A 19,063-nucleotide genomic window follows, 5' to 3' on the forward strand; every position below is an offset into this window, starting at 1 on the left:
CTATAATTTGCATAATATACAATTATACATAGCAGATGATTGGTTGCCACTTCTTCTCTGGCTCACTTCTCCTCCCTTATCACTGCCTCATACATCTACTCCTCGATCACCAGCCAATCAGCTCCCAACTGTCAAGTTACACAATTTGAAAATGACAGTTAGGAGCTGATTTGATAAAGTACCAACCACTTTATCACTTAACCAAGCTTAATAAATCTGCCCCATTGTCCCGACCTGAAACCTGCAGATATCCTAACAGTGCTCTATAATAGGTTTTGTCACAGTACCTTACATTCTAGTACATTTATTTATTTCTTGTGCGACTTGCCATAGTTCTCTTTACACTGCGTCGATAACCCGTAAGAGCGAAGCCTCCCGGCAGAACTTGCAAAGGTTAATATAGCAATGAAATAAAATGAAAGAACTCTTTTTTTAGGTCTACACAGGATAAATCGCTCTAATCTATACAACATCCTTGCAAAGGGCAGTCCGGAGGTTTTTAACCCATGGCCACCCAGCCTGTACTCCTCCAGTAACTGCTAATTGATTTACCTTTCAGTCTAAAAGATCAGCATTGATTTCACAGAGACTACAGTAAAATGGCATTCAGGTGGAGACAGACTTTTTATTTCACCTCACAAACCTGACCCACTGAGCTGCTCACAATACATGTGGGATGTATCTACAGTCCAACCACTGGTGAAGCGTGTCATTTCTTTCATTTAGCATTGCTCGTGCACAGTGCAAGCAGAACTTTTGTGACTGGAAAGAGATATTTCACCATCTACGAGCCTCCTTGCTAAACATGGTCCTGCTGCCACGGAACTCCTGGCGGACCCATTGGTACGGAGTAGCGGCCTGAGAACACTGTTCTCTAGAACTCACAGGCGTGATAGACTGCGCTGGCTAACACGGTCCTGCCCTCACATAGGTCTGGCACTACTGCCTGGAGAATACACGCTTCAGTCTCACCTGCAGGTGCCACTTTTCTCCATAAACCAGCTGGACAGCGGCACGGAGAATATATGCCAGATACGGGCGGTACTTTAATATTATTTTGCTGTTTGGATGTAAGAGCATTAACCCTTTGCGTGCCAACGCTGCTCAAAATATCCGTTAGAAATGCCACTGCCGCTTAAAGCGACTGTTCTTTTTTTTGGGGTGCCATATTTAACTAAACTTCAATTAATTAACTTGGCTATATTTGTATTTATTTATCCTAAACAGCATTTTTAGCAGATATTTTGAGGATCTCTCACAGCAAAGTTATACCTGAAAACTACAATGAGCCCCACTCATCCTTTCCAACGATGGCATTTAAAGAACTATAAACAAAATGGCCTCTTCCCTACTGGCTCTGACCACAAATAAGGACTGCAGACGTCCTCCGGGAGGGATCGAGGGGCGATGTCATTAAGTGCGTGTGTTTGAATGTGAGAGGGACTTTACAGATTGTTTCCCCATCCCCCAACAGTAAGCAAGATGGGGTACCTTTGTTTGAAGCAGGGGAGTCCCCTTTTTCACACTAGGTGTCCCCAAAGAAGTTACTTCCTGGTGGTCATGTTAAAGAGTCACCGGGTAGTAATCCTTAAATACTGAAGTCCAGGGGAAAAGTCACACAAAACTCGACATCCAATAATTAAGAGGCGCCCACTAAATAATATAAGGCCGTCTCTATGGAAAATGTATGTTGTCATAGATCGACGATCTTGTTGGAAAAATTGTTGAAATGAAAATAGAACAAATTAGTACAAAAAAAATCCTTGTGCGGATTTTATCATCATCTTTGGGTGAATTATACACGGATTCGTATTGCAAAGTCCAAATACGATTCTTCATTCGTTATATGAAAACCTCTGCTGCCTAATCTTTCTTTTCAAACTAGAACAAGCTCAGAATTTGTCTGGAACCGCCACATGGCGTAAAATATCATTGTGGCATATAATATCAATGCCGATATAAAGACAAAGCTGCATATACTTTAAGAGTGAGCGCTACTAATGTGTAACTAGTTTGTAATGTAGATACAGGTAACACACTGTAAGTTCCAATAAACCCAAATTTGTCATGACCGGGTACAAACTAAGTGTATAGACATGCCATACGTTGGATCGATCATGAAGAGCTCTCAACTGAATAGTTATCTAGATCTTACCTAAAGATATTTGTAATTCCTCCAAATACTATTTAAAGAACCCACGTTACATGGTTCTAGATAAACCTCAGTTACTACACGTGACACATTCTTCATGGTTCCGATTGCAGATTTGCTCGGCTTAGCACCCAAAATAAAGAGTTTTTGTGTTGAAAGGCCTAATGACTGCTGGCATCTCCGGCAAGGCAAGGGTTAAGGAGCGCTACCGGCAGCCATATTTAGTGTGTAATGATTACAGGGGGATCCGTCCAGTCATTTACCTGTGATGTCTGCAATACATGCGGTGTACCCAGGTTGAAATAATGCTCCAAAAACGCAGATATTCTCCAACATTTCAGCGCAGAACGGACTGTCATCTGGGATACTGCATGCTTTATAAAGTGTGGTCCCTGGCTTACGGAGCTGTTAAGGGGGCACCGGGCATAGATATAATATTATAAAAATATAAAGGCAGGTGTGAGGGTGGTGAGACAGAGGATGGTTTGCGATAATATAATGGCTGGCATTGCTGAACTCTTCGGCCAGCCTCTAGATAGACGCCATTACTGGAGAGTACTGTTTGTCAGACACAATGGAGTAGACGCCTTCCTACACCACTGTCTGCGTCATGATTGCTGCGTTTCAGCTCAGGGGACACCACACACAGACAGACATCCACACCTTAACAAACCCCATTGTCTTACCTATTGGATCTCGCCGTCGCCGCCATTCGAACGATCATCAGATGGAAACTCAGGGACATCATGCTAAGGCACAGGGTGAGAGGAGATAAGGATGAGCTGGGGTGAATATCATTGTAAAGAGAGAGTTAAAGTTAATGACTAACATTTTCTGATTGTGGCTAAAATCCCTAAAACAGTTACAGATAAACCCCCGATATCGGCTGTGATTGAGTTCCAGTTGTGCAATTTAAACCACTGTGATCTCCAGCACCGCTGCGATGGAAGATGCGAGGTATAACGAGCGTCAGAGAGTGGCACCCCGAGGGCTGAGAGATTGAGCACCCCGTAAAGCATGTCCTTACTTTGCCCTGTCTGAATTAGGCTGCAATTCAGGGGTGGTGGCAGGAAGTGCCGGCTATAATTGGGTGGCCTGGTTCCATGTTAATCCCCTCCGGGTCGGAGGAGACCTCAGCCTGTGTGGGCGATGCAGCGGCGAGAATTGCCGACCCACGCCTCTCGCGCACAGGCAGCGGAGCCTTCTGTCGGTCTGAAAATATTTCCAAAAGGGAAATGTATTAAAGGTGGACAAATACAAAATGTGCCAAAAGGGCGTCCCTTTGCTGCAGAATCTAGCTGACGCTGCCTGCCACTGTCAGGGGTCCTTATGGTATATAGGTTCCTGAAGGAGGTCTATACTGTACTGCGTACATAATCCTGAAGGAAATAAAACTGAACTTATGGCAAGACTGTTCAAGTCTATCTTTTCCTGCGCACTGTCTGGCAGACAGAACGTCAAGTCACAGACAGACGCAGACACATCGTCTGCTGTACATACATAATGACTTATACTCTGCCTTACAGAAATACTGAAACAAACGCACAAGCGGCAGGAATAAAAAGTGTTGAATGAGACACTGGCAAGGGAGAGGCACAGTGACTTCTCCGCCAGCCGCCAGACATACACCTGCATGCAGCGATCGAGGTAACAAAGAGAGGCAGACACGACTTATCAAAGGTGTATCAAGACAGGCACAACCAGACAGGGGCACAGACAATGCGCAAAATGGCACCCTGACCGCAACCAGAATATTAATAAGCCCCAATGGCAGAAACTGAGAATATAGAAAACACATCTGTGGTTGCAACACATTCATCCGTCTGCTGGAGACGCGCAGGACCAAGGGTGTCTGCGCTGACACAGAAATGACACGTACAGTGTACAGACAGGGATGCAGGGAAAACATGTCTGTGTTCGCACAGACTCTGCCCTGATACCAGACTGGACCGGGCTGCATATGTGATACGGGAATAGATTAAGCAACGTAGCAAAGCATTAACCCATCGAGACAGACAGAGACTGCGCATTTATCATGAAAGCCGAAAGCCGTAGCGCGGAGTATCGCTGCACACGGACGTAAGCTAACAGATATATCGCACAGACAATGCGTGCAAGAACCATATACACAGATATACCCCAATGTGCTAAAACAGACATGCACGGGCTTAAAAAAAACAATAGTGAAAGGGAGAACAAAAGAGGATATATATATACACACACACACACACACACACACACACACACACACACACACACATATAGATAGATCTATATATAATACACAGCTAAACTAATACAGCATGCAGCCCAGACAGGCACAATAGAAACCACAGCCAGCAAATTAAATAGACACATAACGTGGACACACCGACGGTGAAAGCGTTACACAGACACTCGTTGTTGGCATCCATCAGAACCGATCGCCACTCTGTACCTGACCTCCAGCTGCCTGTGCCACACTCTCCACTGCTGTCTGCCTCTCGCCATCCTCAGTCTGTGCAGCGAGAAAAGCGTCATGAGCCAGCCTATCCCACCTCCTCCCCCCCCCTCCTCCTCTGCCCTCACATACACTCTCACCCCTCTACATGCATAAGCTGACAATCACAGACACACTGCCTGCTGTGCGCTGCGCTCAGCCGGACCGCTCTGTGCTTCTGTCACAGGTAGCCTCTGTCTATTGTCGCCCGGTCCTCTGCAGGCCGGTGTATCACCTGTGCACGCGCGCCATGTCTGCGCATCGATGCACAATGTCTCCTCTGTCCAAGTCCTGAGCTAATGAACCCAATGCCTCTTCCTAATCAATATCTGCCCGTGCTCCTTGTTATGCTGCGTTCCTTTCGCCTTGTACCCCCCCTGTGCAGTTGTCTCTGTTTGTCTTTCATGTTCTCCCTGTTCATACAACTCCCTCTGGAGGGACTGAGCTCGCCATTGTGGCACGGCATTCCTCTGTACCTTTGTCCATTATCCACCTGCCGCTCTCATCCGCTACCTCTTTGTCTCCTTTCCTCTTTCATGTGCTACGTGTTCCGCTGCTACCTCGCTCCCTCCGGCATGTAGTGTGTTCTCCCCTGCACCATCTTATCTGTCTTATCGTATATATTTCATTAATTCTCCTATGCAGCACCTGTCTGCCCCCTGAATACCTATTACAGATTATCCCCCCTCCGCTGCATTTCCCCTTCTCCTTTACTCCCTCACATTCTCCCCATTCCTCCTTTATGCTCCTGCAGTGTATCAGCTCATTGTGTCTCCCCAATACCTGTTAGCCTTCTTCATTTCCTTCTCTGACCATCCTCTCTTCCTTCATCCTCACAGAGATCTTTCACCATCCTCCCCCCATCAACCCCCCCCCCCCTGTCTCTCTCCATTCTCCCTCGTTCCATCCCTCCCCTCTTTCCCTGCTCGCTCTCCGCCCCCTGGGCTGCCTTTCATTTCCAGACAGGCAGAAAGCGCAATGCGGTTCTACTTAGGATGGGGGATTTATTAAACTTGTCTGGCTCAAGACAGAGGGAGGGCCTGTCTGTGTGTGTGTGTTAGATTGTGTGTGTGTGTTAGATGGTGTGTGTGTGTGATAGTGTGTGTGTGTGATAGTGTGTGTGTGTGTGTGTATGGAGGGGGGGGGAGTGATGGGATGGAGGAGACACATTTAGAAAGGGAGGGAAGTGAGCAAGGTAGCAGAAGAAGTAAAGGTGGAGAGATATTCCGAAGCGTTTTGGATGTCGGTCCAAAAAAAAAAAAAGGTTAACTCTTTACTGTCAGGTGATGGTGGCGCATTGCAGAGCATTATCTGTCCCACCGGTAATGCGCTGCAAGGCAGCGGAACTCTATGTTAAACCCTTTTAATGATGTGCTGGTTTTGAATTCTAATCCTTAAGCTAGTGAAACCAATCGCCACCTGTTACAGGTAAATTACGGTCATATTGCTGCAGACTGGAATATACATATGCCTGCTCGGCTCTTTTAAGGGGGTCACAGTCTCTACATACAAACATATATACAGTATTGTTTTGTAGCTTTCATCCAGGGCGTAACTACCACCTGTGCAGGGAGCCCAGCCACGCGCATCTGGTGGTGGTGGTGGGGGGGTTAGGGGTGCATCTTCTCTGTTCAAATTCTATGTGTTCTAGATTGTTCACCATTGGTCGTTACATATTGCAGCTTACAAGCAGTTGCTATGGGGCCCAGAAACTTCTGGTTACACGCTTCTCTGTCAAGGTCCGCAGCTATGTGTGTCAGGCCATCTGAATAGCTACACCTCAGGGTACCAGTTGTGAGCGTGCACATCACCTATGAGATAGCCCACACGCTGCACTACAAAAATGAAGGAGGTTCCCGCAGGGGGTTACCCACAAGTATACAATCTACCGCCTCATCTTGGAGATCCCCTGGCAGCAAACACTATGTTTCAGTGGGTGAGATCTTTTACTGGTGCGCAGACTGGCACAGCCCCAAATAAAAGCAGGCCAATCCTTTTTTTCCAGGACAATTTTTACTGCGCAAATCCAGGGCATGCTGGGAATTGCAGTTCTGTAATTGCTAGAGGGTGCGTATGCATTAATTATAATTATGGCAAGAATAATATCATGCATACCATGTACTGGCCATATAAATGTGATATTATTTGAAGTTTTTCCAGTGCAAAGTAAAAAACGGGATACGTGTCTTTAGTTATCATCCCGTTCGCCCCCCCTGTTGAAAGTAGATTTGCAATGCAGGTCGCCCCAGGGGGAACTGCAGGGCTAATGTCTAATGGCGAAGTTTAACCAAAGTGCAGCAGAGGTCGCTAAAGGACTGAAGTCTGGGTTTAGTACTGTGTGCAGCTGCGCCGGGGAAACAGCAGGTGGCGCCACAGCACTGAGTGTCCGCCTTTTAGACCCACATGCACTGTAGACTGAAAAATCATGCAGCGAGAGAGCAGTGCAGACACAAAAGATTAAAAATGATCCCGCAGTCTGTGACTTTGCTATTCAGCCGCTGTACAGGCTGAGAAAGACGGATCCTGTCCTCAATACACAGTTTTATACAGTAAAAGTCTGGAACTAAACAGAATGCATGACTAGAAAGCTCTCTATGTAAGCCATAAGGAACAGACAAAATTGGATTGAACAAAATTTAAAAAGGGTAATACCGCATTTGACAGTGTCCCTCTAGGAAGCAGGACGAAGGAACAGTACAGTAACTCCATGAAACACATACTAAGTGGTATATTTGCTACAGCTTCTAAAAATAAAAAAGTGATGTTGCCCGTAGCAACCAATGAGATTATGTCTATCATTTCTCTGTCACGTGCTAGAAAAGGCAAGACAGATTCGGATTGGTTGCTATGGGCAACATCACTGCTTTTCATTTTGTAGAAGCTTTAGGGCCAGTTGTATCAAGGTTCAAAAAGTGATAAAGTACAGTGATAAACAAGCAGCCAATCAGCTGCTACCTGTCATTTTTCAAAGCCAGCCTGTAACATGGCAGGTAGGAGCTGATTGGCTGGCTGTTTATCACTCTTTATTTTATCACTTTTTGTAGATTGAAACATCTGGCCCTTAGTAAATAAACAACTAAGAGGGCGATTCAGTCCCGAGCAGTAGCCAGGAGTGGTCAGGTATATTCGCAAAGGTGCATAGGAAAATCTGCAACTTCCCACTACTGTAACTCAGAGTGTTGTGCACAGCCGCACATTACACCCGTACAAGGCTCGGAACTGGTTTGCCCCTGAAGATGTCTTCTGTGTGAAATTTCATTTGGCCTCCTATAGTCCACCTTAAAAATTCTGTAGTTGTGATCAAAGTCTTTATCTATTAGTCCTTACTCTTGGACCGCGCATTTGTATCACATCTCCCGACACCTTCTGTTTAGCATTCGACAATTGTTCCCTTCTCGAAATAAGACGAATGATCTGCTGGTGGTTGCACCTGAGGGTCCCATGTCCTGGGGAAAGACTTCAACTTCGATGTCATGGCAAAGCCCCGGGGAAAGATAGGAGGCTGTACAGTTATCTCCTATGGTGTTATCCTCAACTATACAACCTACTACCTCATCCCGGAGCTTACCGAGCAGAAAATCCCCTGAGTTGCGTGATGGGTCCACGGCCTTGCAGGGTCCTTCAGGGGAGCAGTAGCAGAAGACGAAACCACAGAAAGCTGCCGTTACAGAGGTTTCCCCTGTTTCAAAGCCAAATCCAGGTCTTCAGTCCGAGAGGAATAAGTCATTGAGGCAGAGTATTCGGACGGTCCCAGCAAGCAACTAAGTCTTAGTAGTCACTGAGCAAGGTTCCCAAACCTGCGCATGCAGTAGGCGAGGTGGCGTTTGCCTGAGGAGCAGACTGGCCTTTGTTAGTTTACTCACGCAGCCGTAGCTAAGCCGACACAGACCCGCACACTCGAGCTTGTGAGAGAGGCACAGCACAAGTTCGGATCTACGGGTTTATGGCAACCAGCAAAACATCTACACTGTACAGAACCTAGTTTGTGTTTGGAGGGGTACATAGCGAGGGGAACCACAACCTATAGTAACTTAGGACTAGAGAGTAGATGAGAAACCTGTGCACCTGCAATGGGGTACATTTCTGTTATTGCACCCTCCCCAATGTGACCTACTTATGGTAATGCTGTATTCAGTAGCAATTCATCTCACAGTGATCTGCAGAACTTCTGGATTTTACGACAAAACAGTTTTCCGACTTCAACTTGTGTATGGATATGATACTGATAAGGAACACAGACAAAGAACAGTGCATTACCTGACCTCTTCCCACATCCCCAATTACCTTATTCACTGCTGCTTCCTATCACCCCTCCTGTGTTCCCCCGATCCGTCCCGGCCCCTGGCACAGCTGAGCTGTAACGGCCATGTTACAGGCTGCCTGGTGGGGGCGGAGTCACTGGGCCCTGTGCCATGACACTGAAGGCGGTGTTTCGTGTTTGCGGCCTCTCTTTCCTTCCTCTACCCTCCCCCTGGACAGTCTCCGTCGCAACTGAAAGGAACAAAGAGAAATGAGCAGATATATTCAGGTCGCACATTGGCACAGGCTGGCCATTTAGCTTGGCAGTAACAGACTTGTTAGAGTGGAATCTCTACCCCTCACCGCCCGTCTCCTCGCCGTGCCCCTGTCTGTACTCTCAGACTGCTTGTTCCAAACAGATGACGACTCTCAGTTTATACCCGGTCTCTCCACTATCCCCCCTTTTAAGATTTTTCTCTTACTTGTTCTTCTGCGTCCCCGTTTTCCCTGTTTCCAACGCCTATTTTCGCTCTGTCCCTTCTGCCATTCCAGCCAATGCTAACCGGCTTTTATCTAATCTCCAAAACAACGCAGTGCTAAGATTTTGTTTCCTAGTCGTTGAATTTTCCTTCTTTCTTACAATCTTCCCATTTTGCCTCCATTTAAAGATTGATTAGTCATTCCTGACTCCCCCCTCTCCCCCACCCGATTGTCATTGTTGACTTTTTTCTCCCTCTAAAGCTTCCTTTTTTCCCAACTATGTTCCCCCCGACTTTTCTCCATTGCATTCTTTGCAGTATTCACTCTCATTTCTCCGCCCACTCGCTCTACCTCCCCTCACTTAACTCCACCCATCTACAGTATCTGCCCGTTCCGGTTTCTTGCTCCCCTGAAACATCACAAAGCTTTATCGTTCTAATTTCAACAAAAAGTATATTGTTGCCCGACAGACCATATTTTTTATTATTATTGTAATAAGTTACACAGCACAATGAGGGACTTTACATTGGTCGAGGACTTATAATTTTTTCCCCTATTAATATACTACTGCATAATGACCTCTGAATCAATTCTAGGATAGAATTATAGGACGGAATGTAATGCAGTGCGAGATCGGCGGCAGGGCGGGATGCCAGACGAACTCGGACATTTTTTTAAAGGGGCAATAACTTACAAGGTATGGCTTTGCTTTGTAAGGTATTGTCCCTTTAAAAAAAGTCAGAGTTTGGCCGGCATGCTACACTGCCACTAAACATGGGTGACATTACATGCCACCATAGTCTATGCTTTTAATCTGGCTAGATTTTTTTTTATCAGCCAATGAAAAAAAGTGTTCTGGTACTCTACATGTTAAAGAAACCAGAGATATTCCCAGAAAACGAAGGAACATGTCAAACCACTCAACATGTACAAAGTCATAGCAGGGCCCGAAAACATTTTCAAGACATTGACTAATAAAGAGAGATAACTGACAATTGTTTGTGTCATAAACAAACAACCAAAGCTAAAGTTAATCCAAACCCAGGGTCCTAAATATTTAGTAAACAATAGAAATTCCCCTGCATACGATTGGTTCAAAACTTTAGTATGAAAGTGCATCAGTCATGTGACATCAAAGGGGGATTTGCCTAGTTGACACTGAGTTTAAAATATGTCTGGGTTTATGAATCAAGCAGTGAAAAGACTGGAGAAGAGGACCAGTAGGGATGTTGCCCATAGCAACAAGTTAGTCTTGAGTAAGAATTTATCATGTACATTGCATAAAATGATAGGCGGATGCCGATTGGATGCTATACTTTCTTTTTACAATCTCTTATTAAACAACTACAACACTTGATGATAAAAAGCAGAATAAAATGTCCTATACTAGGTCGACATTCAGCACCTTCTAATAGCTAAAATCTGATTGGTTGCTTAGGGCAACATATCTCACTTCACATTTTAGTAAATTTACCCCTACAAGTGCATCCCAAATAAATAGGCATTTATTTAACTTAGGGCCTGATTCAGCAAGGTTTGCTAAGCAAAGATGGCTCGCTGCTTAGCAAACAATGAAATGCAGCCTGCCCGAACACCCCCGCCCCACGCCAAATCCCCTTGGCAGTGGCGTAGCCACCGCGCGGCAAGCCCCACGGATGTGGGGAGGCGCTGAGTAATGTGGGCGCCGGGGTCTGCAGGAGCTATGCCGCGTTCGTGGCCGGGAGCCGAGACCTACTTTGTCTGCGTCCCGGCACTCCTAGCCTCCTCCTAGCTCCTTATGACAAAATGTCCCTCAAAAAATGGCCGCCTCCTTACAGCAGACAGTATTTAGGATGCTAGGTGGGGCAGCAGCAGCCTCCTCTAGCATCCTTCAAAACGGTCTGCTGTAAGGGGGCGGACATTTTTCGAGGGACATTTTGTTATAAGGACTTGGAGCCTGGAGCAAAATTTGGTGCTACGCCACTGCCCCTTGGTAATGAGGGGATGTATGAAACATACAATCCATAGGGAGTCCACCGAAGAGGGGGTGGCAGGGTGCGCTGACGTCAGCCCCCCCCCCCGGCAGGCATTGGCCCACCTGCGTTCCCAGTGGCCGCCCATACGACTCTGAGCTTTCCCTTGCTCCAGACCAGTTTCCACCCCCTAGGAGGGACCCTGAATCGACCCCTTGCTGTGAAAATCTACAGTGGGTCTTGAGTAAGGAAAGCTACCCTGATGGGTTCTAGCAAGGGTGAAACAGTCTGTTGCGGGAAACCTGTCTCAGTACTGGCCAGGGGTGTAGTGATGACTCAGAGGATGACTATAACTCTGAACTGGAGTGAAACAAAGGTACTATAGTATTCACTATTTATAGTAATACTCAGCCCCAACATGCCAGTAAGCCAGTGGTTCCCAAACTGTGTGCCGTGGCTCCCTCGGGTGCCCTGGGACAATTGCAGGGGTGCCTTGTATTGGTGGTCCAGGATCAATTCAAATTATTTGGGGTCAATGTAAATGGCAAAGACATTGCTGGTGGGCTGCCAATAATAAAATATGTAGACAAACAGAATCTAATCCTGTCCCTCGCCTATAATTAAACCTATGTAAGACAAATAAAACAATTGACTTAATTTTTTCCAAAATATCTGAAAAAGAAAGTTTTGGCCATAAGGGGGCCGTGAAAGAAATTCTGATGCTCTAGTCTAGGGTGTCCTGATTTAAAAAAGTTTGGGAATGACTGCAATAAGCAGATGAAGCCGCACTTCTTAAACACACCTAAAATCAAACTGGTCACCTTTGGGTCTGTAAAGTGGGATAAGGACATAGGGACCTTTCAGAACAAGTTGCATCTAGGATATCTGGAAAACATGCACAGTTCTCTTGGGTACAGTATCTCTTGACCGGCTCATCCAATCGGCTTCAAACTGCATAGCACATTTACACCAGAAACAAAAGTGGGTGTGTGTTTGGGGGAGTGGCAAAATGCAAAAAAAAAAAAAGGAGGCTTAATCCAAATGCAGCTGCGCAATTAGGAAACCACTGGAACGGACTCAGAAGGACATGGTACTACTGAAACATTCACCGAGTGTTAATATCAAACAAAACATATAATTGGCACAATGCTAAACAAAATGCAGGGGCGGCAAATTATACGTCCATATCATAATGTTTGGCGCTGAATGCTCCGTAGTATCTGTGTCAGTTAATAGCGACTGGTTGTAAAACAAGAGCAGTTCCGTCCTCTGTATATGACAGAGATGCTCCAACACAAAAGTTACATATAATTCTATCTAGAAACGGTGTTGTAATAGGTTTATTGGTTGCATGTAATTATGATATATCTCGGTATTATCAAATAACTATGGCCCTAATTCTCATGTGCACGCAACCCCAATGGTTTATATAGAAATCCAATGCACATGTGCAGAATGAGTCCTGCGTGTTCGCTTACTCCCCCCTGATTAGCTACAGAATGACTGCCAAGATGCAGCCTATTGGGACAGAGTGGGGCTGGCGACTATTCTACAAAACTATGGGTATTCGTCCCTGCTTTGTAGATGTCCAGGGTCTGCTTTGTCAGGTACAAACTCTATAAAACCAGCCAGGACCGATGTAGTCATTTGGCGGATGCCAGAAGGGCTGATAGCGGGATGGGCTGGTCCAGCTGAGCAGAACAGCCTTCCAATTCTGAGCTTTGCCCTCCCCCCATCCATCCCACCTGTGATTGGTCTATAGATAGATGTGGGCGTGTCATGAGGCCAGGCCCCTCCCTGACTCGTGCATGAACAAGTCATGCTCCCATCATGTCAAGTGCCAGGGCTGATTCACTTCCCCAGTCCATCCCTGGACACGGCTGACCAGTTCCGATGGCCAGTGCGAGTTAGCACAGATAATATGTGATAAAGTTGCATGGATGGAATGATCTTGATAATGAATGAAATTGCTGCTGTTTTAATATTAAACGTAAAGAAATACCAACACTCCACATCTGTACTTAACCGCTTTATAAATCTTCTTCAGTAAAACCAAATGGGAATGACAAATAAGAGATAGAAGTAGATTGGGTCAACTTTAAAGCTGCAACCAAGGGCATAACTACCACATCTGCGGAGTGCAGTAACTACCAGGGCGACAGGTGTGGGGGGCTCATCTTCCCTGCCAAAGTTCCATGTGATATATACATGGTTCCCCACTAGGTGGAACATCATGGACCTTGCATACAGTTGCTATGGCGCCACAAAATATTTAGCTATGTCCATGGGCTACAACACTAAAGAACAAAGCACTTTACACCTCAGTCTCGTATGCTGCAAACAATATGCATCTTAAGAAGCGAATCAGGAGATTGGCCCAAGTCTCGTTAGGTACAGGTATCTCAAGTACTCAACTTGCCATTGCTTCTTTCTAATTCTGCTTCCTCAGACATAAGAGCCTAAAGTCCAAAGTCCAGTACACCCTAGATGAGCCCTTCTCAGCGGTATTTAAAAAAGAAAAACTTGTAAACTCAAGGCCTATTAACATAACGGGTGGGTTCTCGTCAGTCGCCTTGCGAACGCAGTGATCGGTTCTACCCAATAGAATTGTTGAGGGAGTCCTGCGGGCGTACAAACTGGTCGGCTGTGGCAAGGCCAACAATTTTGTCTTAGTCGATAGGAACAATGGTTATTGTCTCTAGCATCATGGGGGTACTGCAAGAAACATTTGGATAAAAGGGAATTTTGCCCAGGGAAAGTTTTGACAACATTGGTCATGATACCCATGATGACAATTAGGCCACTAATACAATCTATACAAACGAAGACAAGATTTGGGATTTGCCAGACATGCACAATATCTTTAATGATCTTCACATGCTTTTATAAAGTGTGGACAGTAACATAATTCCTGTGAGCCATGAGCATGCTATATAAGTAATATAAGTCCCGTGAGCACAGTATATAAGTAATATAAGTCCTGTGAGAACAGTATATACGTAATATAAGTCCCATAAGCACAGTATATAAGTAATATAAGTCCAGTGAGCACAGTATATAAGTAATATAAGTCCAGTGACCACAGTATATAAGTAATATAAGTCCTGTGAGAACAGTATATACGTAATATAAGTCCCATAAGCACAGTATATAAGTAATATAAGTCCAGTGACCACAGTATATAAGTAATATAAGTATAGTGACCACAGTCTATATGTAATATAAGTCCCATGAGCACAGTATATAAGTAATATAAGTCCAGTGAGCACAGTATATAAGTAATATAAGTTCCCTGAGAACAGTATATAAGTAATATAAGTCCTGTGAGCACAGTATATAAGTAATATAAGTCATGTGAGAACAGTATATAAGTAATAAAAGTCCCATGAGCACAGTATATAAGTAATATAAGTCCTGTGAGCGCAGTATATAAGTAATATAAGTCCAGTGACCACAGTATATAAGTAATATAAGTCCCATGAGAACAGTATATAAGTAATATAAGTCCCTGAGCACAGTATATAAGTAATATAAGTTCCCTGAGAACAGTATATAAGTAATATAAGTCCTGTGAGCACAGTATATAAGTAATATAAGTCATGTGAGAACAGTATATAAGTAATAAAAGTCCCATGAGCACAGTATATAAGTAATATAAGTCCTGTGAGCACAGTATATAAGTAATATAAGTCCAGTGACCACAGTATATAAGTAATATAAGTCCCATGAGCACAGTATATAAGTAATATAAGTCCTGTGAGCACAGTATATAAGTAATATAAGTCCACTGAGCACAGTATATAAGTAATATAAGTCCTGTGAGCACAGTATATAAGTAATATAAGACCCATGAGAAAAGTATATAAGTAAAATAAGTCCTGTGAGAACAGTATATAAGTAATATAAGTCCCGTGAGAACAGTATATAAGTAATATAAGTCCCATGAGCACAGTATATAAGTAATATAAGTCCCCTGAGCACAGTATATAAGTAATATAAGTCCTGTGAGAACAGTATATAAGTAATATAAGTCCCCTGAGCACTGTATATAAGTAATGTAAGTCCCATGAGCACAGTATATAAGTAATATAAGTCCCGTGAGCACAGTCTATAAGTAATATAAGTCCCATGAGCACAATATATAAGTAATATAAGTCCCGTGAGCACAGTCTATAAGTAATATAAGTCCTGTGAGAACAGTATATAAGTAATATAAGTCCTGTGAGAACAGTATATAAGTAATATTGTCACGCTAGGGGTACCTCGTGGATCTGTCTGAGGCCTGGAGGCTGGGTGTTTGTGGCTTGAAGGAGACTGGAGAATAGCAGGTTTAATATAACTCTTTATTGTAGCACCAACAAGAGAAGGCAAGACCATATATGAAACTGTAGATCGGGGAACCCAGTGAAGTACCTGGGCAACAACTGAAAGTCCAGAATGATGGGAGTGATCCCAGAGTCTCTGTTAGTTCACAGGGAAACACAATGGCTAGCTGTGGGAGCTGACGGCAGTGGGCAGTGGAAGCCGGAAGTCAGCGACATCCGAGGACTTGACAGCAGGTGCTGATGCAGACGGCAGGATGGAGAAACGTCAGCGGGCACGGAGGGCTGGCAGTAGCTGGAAGTGCTGATAGCAGGATAGCGAGGCGTCAGCAGGCACGGAAGACTGGCAGTAGGTGCGGAGGCAGACAGCAGGATGATGAGGCGTCAGCAGGCACGGAAGACTGGCAGTAGGTGCGGAGGCAGACAGCAGGATGATGAGGCGTCAGCAGGCACGGAAGACTGGCAGTCGATGCAACTTGGACCACAGGTAGACGTGATGATGTGTCAACCGACACGCAGAACTGACGACAAGGGCAGCGGATCGACAGCTGGAGTGTAGATGTGTCAACAGACACGCAGGGCTGGCAACAGGTGTAGCTGGTCGACAGCAGGAGTGTAGATGTGTCAACAGACACGCAGGGCTGGCAACAGGTGTAGCTGGTCGACAGCAGGAGTGTAGATGTGTCAACAGACACGCAGGGCTGGCAACAGGTGTAGCTGGTCGACAGCAGGCGTGTAGATGTGTCAACAGACACGCAGGGCTGGCAACAGGTATAGCTGGTCGACAGCAGGAGTGTAGATGTGTCAACAGACACGCAGGGCTGGCAACAGGTGCAGCTGGTCGACAGCAGGAGTGTAGATGTGTCAACAGACACGCAGGACTGGCAACAGGTGTAGCTGGTCGACAGCAGGAGTGTAGATGTGTCAACAGACACGCAGGGCTGGCAACAGGTGCAGCTGGTCGACAGCAGGAGTGTAGATGTGTCAACAGACACGCAGGGCTGAAGCATGTGCAGAGGCTTTGAGACACTGTAGCAAACCTGAAAGGGCTGGAGGCAGGATGCAATTGCAAAGTCCAGGAAACAGGTGTGACTCTGTAAGGGCTGGGAGCAGAATGCAAATGCAGGTATCCAGGTATCAGGTGTTGAACTGCAGGTAACGAAGACAGGGATGAAAGATATCACAGGACAAGGGCAGGAGCACAGGCTAAAGCTTCTTCCACAGGGATTGACAACAAAGCACTGGCGCTTGTATGCCCCAGAGGGCTCTGCTTTATACCCCAGGGCAGATCTGGATGGGAGGAGCTGAACTGGGGTTCTGAACCATTGGCTGGCTACGACAACATGGCGGCGACCGGACTGGAGACAAACAACTTTGGTTAGCTCTCATGCTGGACGCGTGTGCCGCAGGCCCCAGAAGGATGGTCGCAGCCGGAAGACCTAGACGCCGCGCTCCCCGCCCTGCACCCGGACGGATGGCCCGCAGGCCCCGCCGCCGGAGATGAACAGGTGAGCGGCGCGTCCTAACCGCGGCCGTGACAGTACCCCCCCCTTTTGAAGTGGACTCTGGACACTTCCATGGTTTTCTTGGATATTGTTGATGAAACTTACGGACCAAAGTGGGAGCATTGACGCGAGCAGCATCCACCCAGGATCGTTCCTCTGGACCGAAGCCTTTCCAGTCTACCAGATGTTGGACTTGCCCTGAACGAACTTTAGAGTCCACAATTTTTTTTTCAAAAGCAACATCATGATGAGCCTGAGGCTGAGGAGACTTGGGTATGGATAATGGTTGAAGAAGGCCAGCTGGGGCTTGACGAGAAGACTTGTGACGAGAACACTGGGTACAGGATGCTATGAAGTCAGTGACATCTTTCTTCATGGACGGCCACCAGTACACTCTTTTAATGAATTCTAAAGTTTTCTTTATACCACAGTGACCAGAAAAACGAGAGGAGTGTGCCCACTGTAGCAAAGATGACCTGAGTCCAGTATCAGCAAAAGTCTTTCCTCTAGGAATGGATACTACAGCAGTCTTGGCAAACACTGTAGGGCTTAGAACTGGGCTTATGGTTTCCGTCTCTGGCAGAGAGAATGGATAGGTTCGGCCCTTTGGAGGCATTTTACCTGGAATAAGGTCGATGGGACAGTCCCAGCGCCGATGCAGAGGTAATTTGTCGGCTGAACCTTTACAGAAGACGTCGGAGAAGGCTTGATAGGCTTGAGGAAGAAGATCAGGAGACGTAGGCGAGGTGGACTGGATACGCAGTAATTCGGGAAGACAGGTATGACGGCAGTTCGTACCCCAGGACAGAACCTCCATAGTACCCCAATTAATTTTCGGAGAATGTTGCTGGAGCCAAGGAAACCCCAACACTACAGGGTGGTTCGCTTTAGGAATAATGAAAAAAGATATTTCTTCCTGATGCCACGCCCCAACTTGAATCTTGATGGGCAGAGTCCGATGAGTGATGGAGGCTTGAGGAATACGACTCCCATCTACGGCAGATAACTGGAGTGGCTGCGAAAGTTCCTGAGAGTCCAGGCCATGGTAGGACACAAACTGGGCTGAAATGAAGTTGGCGGCTGCCCCAGAGTCCAGTAAAGCAGATACTGCGAGTGACCCGTTGGGTAACACCACCTGTATGGATAACAAAGAGTCGGACTTGATTGGAGAAGTTTCTACTCGTCCTAAGTTGGTCTCTCCGCAACCAACTAGGACCGGAAGTTTTAACGGACGACGGGCACATTTGGCTAACAGATGACCTGATTCCCCACAATACAAGCATAAATTCTGTCGCCGTCTTCTCTGGCGCTCTTCGGAAGTTAGGCGAGTATAGTTGATCTGCATAGGCTCATCAGAAGAATTTGGAGGGAGAGTAGACTCTAGGCGAGGAGAAATGGAGATGCCTTGCTCTTGCCGGGGTCTCTCTAACTGACGCTCCCGAAAACGAAGGTCCAACCTATTGCAGAGCGATATGACCTCAGCCAGCGAAGTGGGAAGATCTCGGGTGGCTAATTCGTCCTTCATGCGTTCAGATAACCCTGCCAAGAAAGTGGAAATTAGCGCCTCCTCATTCCATTTCAGTTCAGATGCCACAGTTTGAAAGTGGATAACATATTGAGAAACGGAGCGGGAGCCTTGACGAATCCGCAGGATTTCTGAAGCGGCAGAGGATACTCGTCCCGGTTCGTCAAAAATTTTTCTGAATTGAGAAATAAAGTCAGAGTACTTGGAGAGCAGAGGATCATTTCTTTCCCAGAGTGGGGAGACCCAATCCAATGCAGAATCCGATAATAAAGAGACAATATAAGCCACTTTAACATGATCAGAAGGAAAGTTCATTGGTTGCAGGGAAAAATGTACTTCACATTGGTTGATAAACCCCCGGCAGGTACGAGGGGTACCATTATACTTAGAAGGGGTAGACAATCGTAAG

At 45.9% G+C, this 19,063-nt stretch overlaps 1 long non-coding RNA gene across 1 annotated transcript in view; it reads right to left on the bottom strand.

Moving 5' to 3' along the window:
* LOC146042388 (uncharacterized) overlaps positions 1 to 19,063 on the bottom strand; it is a 115,244-nt gene that overhangs the window by 3,224 nt on the left and 92,957 nt on the right. Inside the window, exons 5-6 of the long non-coding RNA XR_014463855.1 lie at positions 8,916 to 9,122; positions 2,839 to 2,901 (exon numbers count right to left, since the gene is read on the bottom strand). This is a non-coding gene — a long non-coding RNA (uncharacterized LOC146042388). The remainder of the gene's footprint in view (positions 1 to 2,838; positions 2,902 to 8,915; positions 9,123 to 19,063) is intronic.

The sequence above is a fragment of the Crinia signifera genome, chromosome 19 (genome assembly GCF_055691185.1).
Source record: "Crinia signifera chromosome 19, ASM5569118v1, whole genome shotgun sequence".
NCBI lineage: Eukaryota > Metazoa > Chordata > Amphibia > Anura > Myobatrachidae > Crinia > Crinia signifera.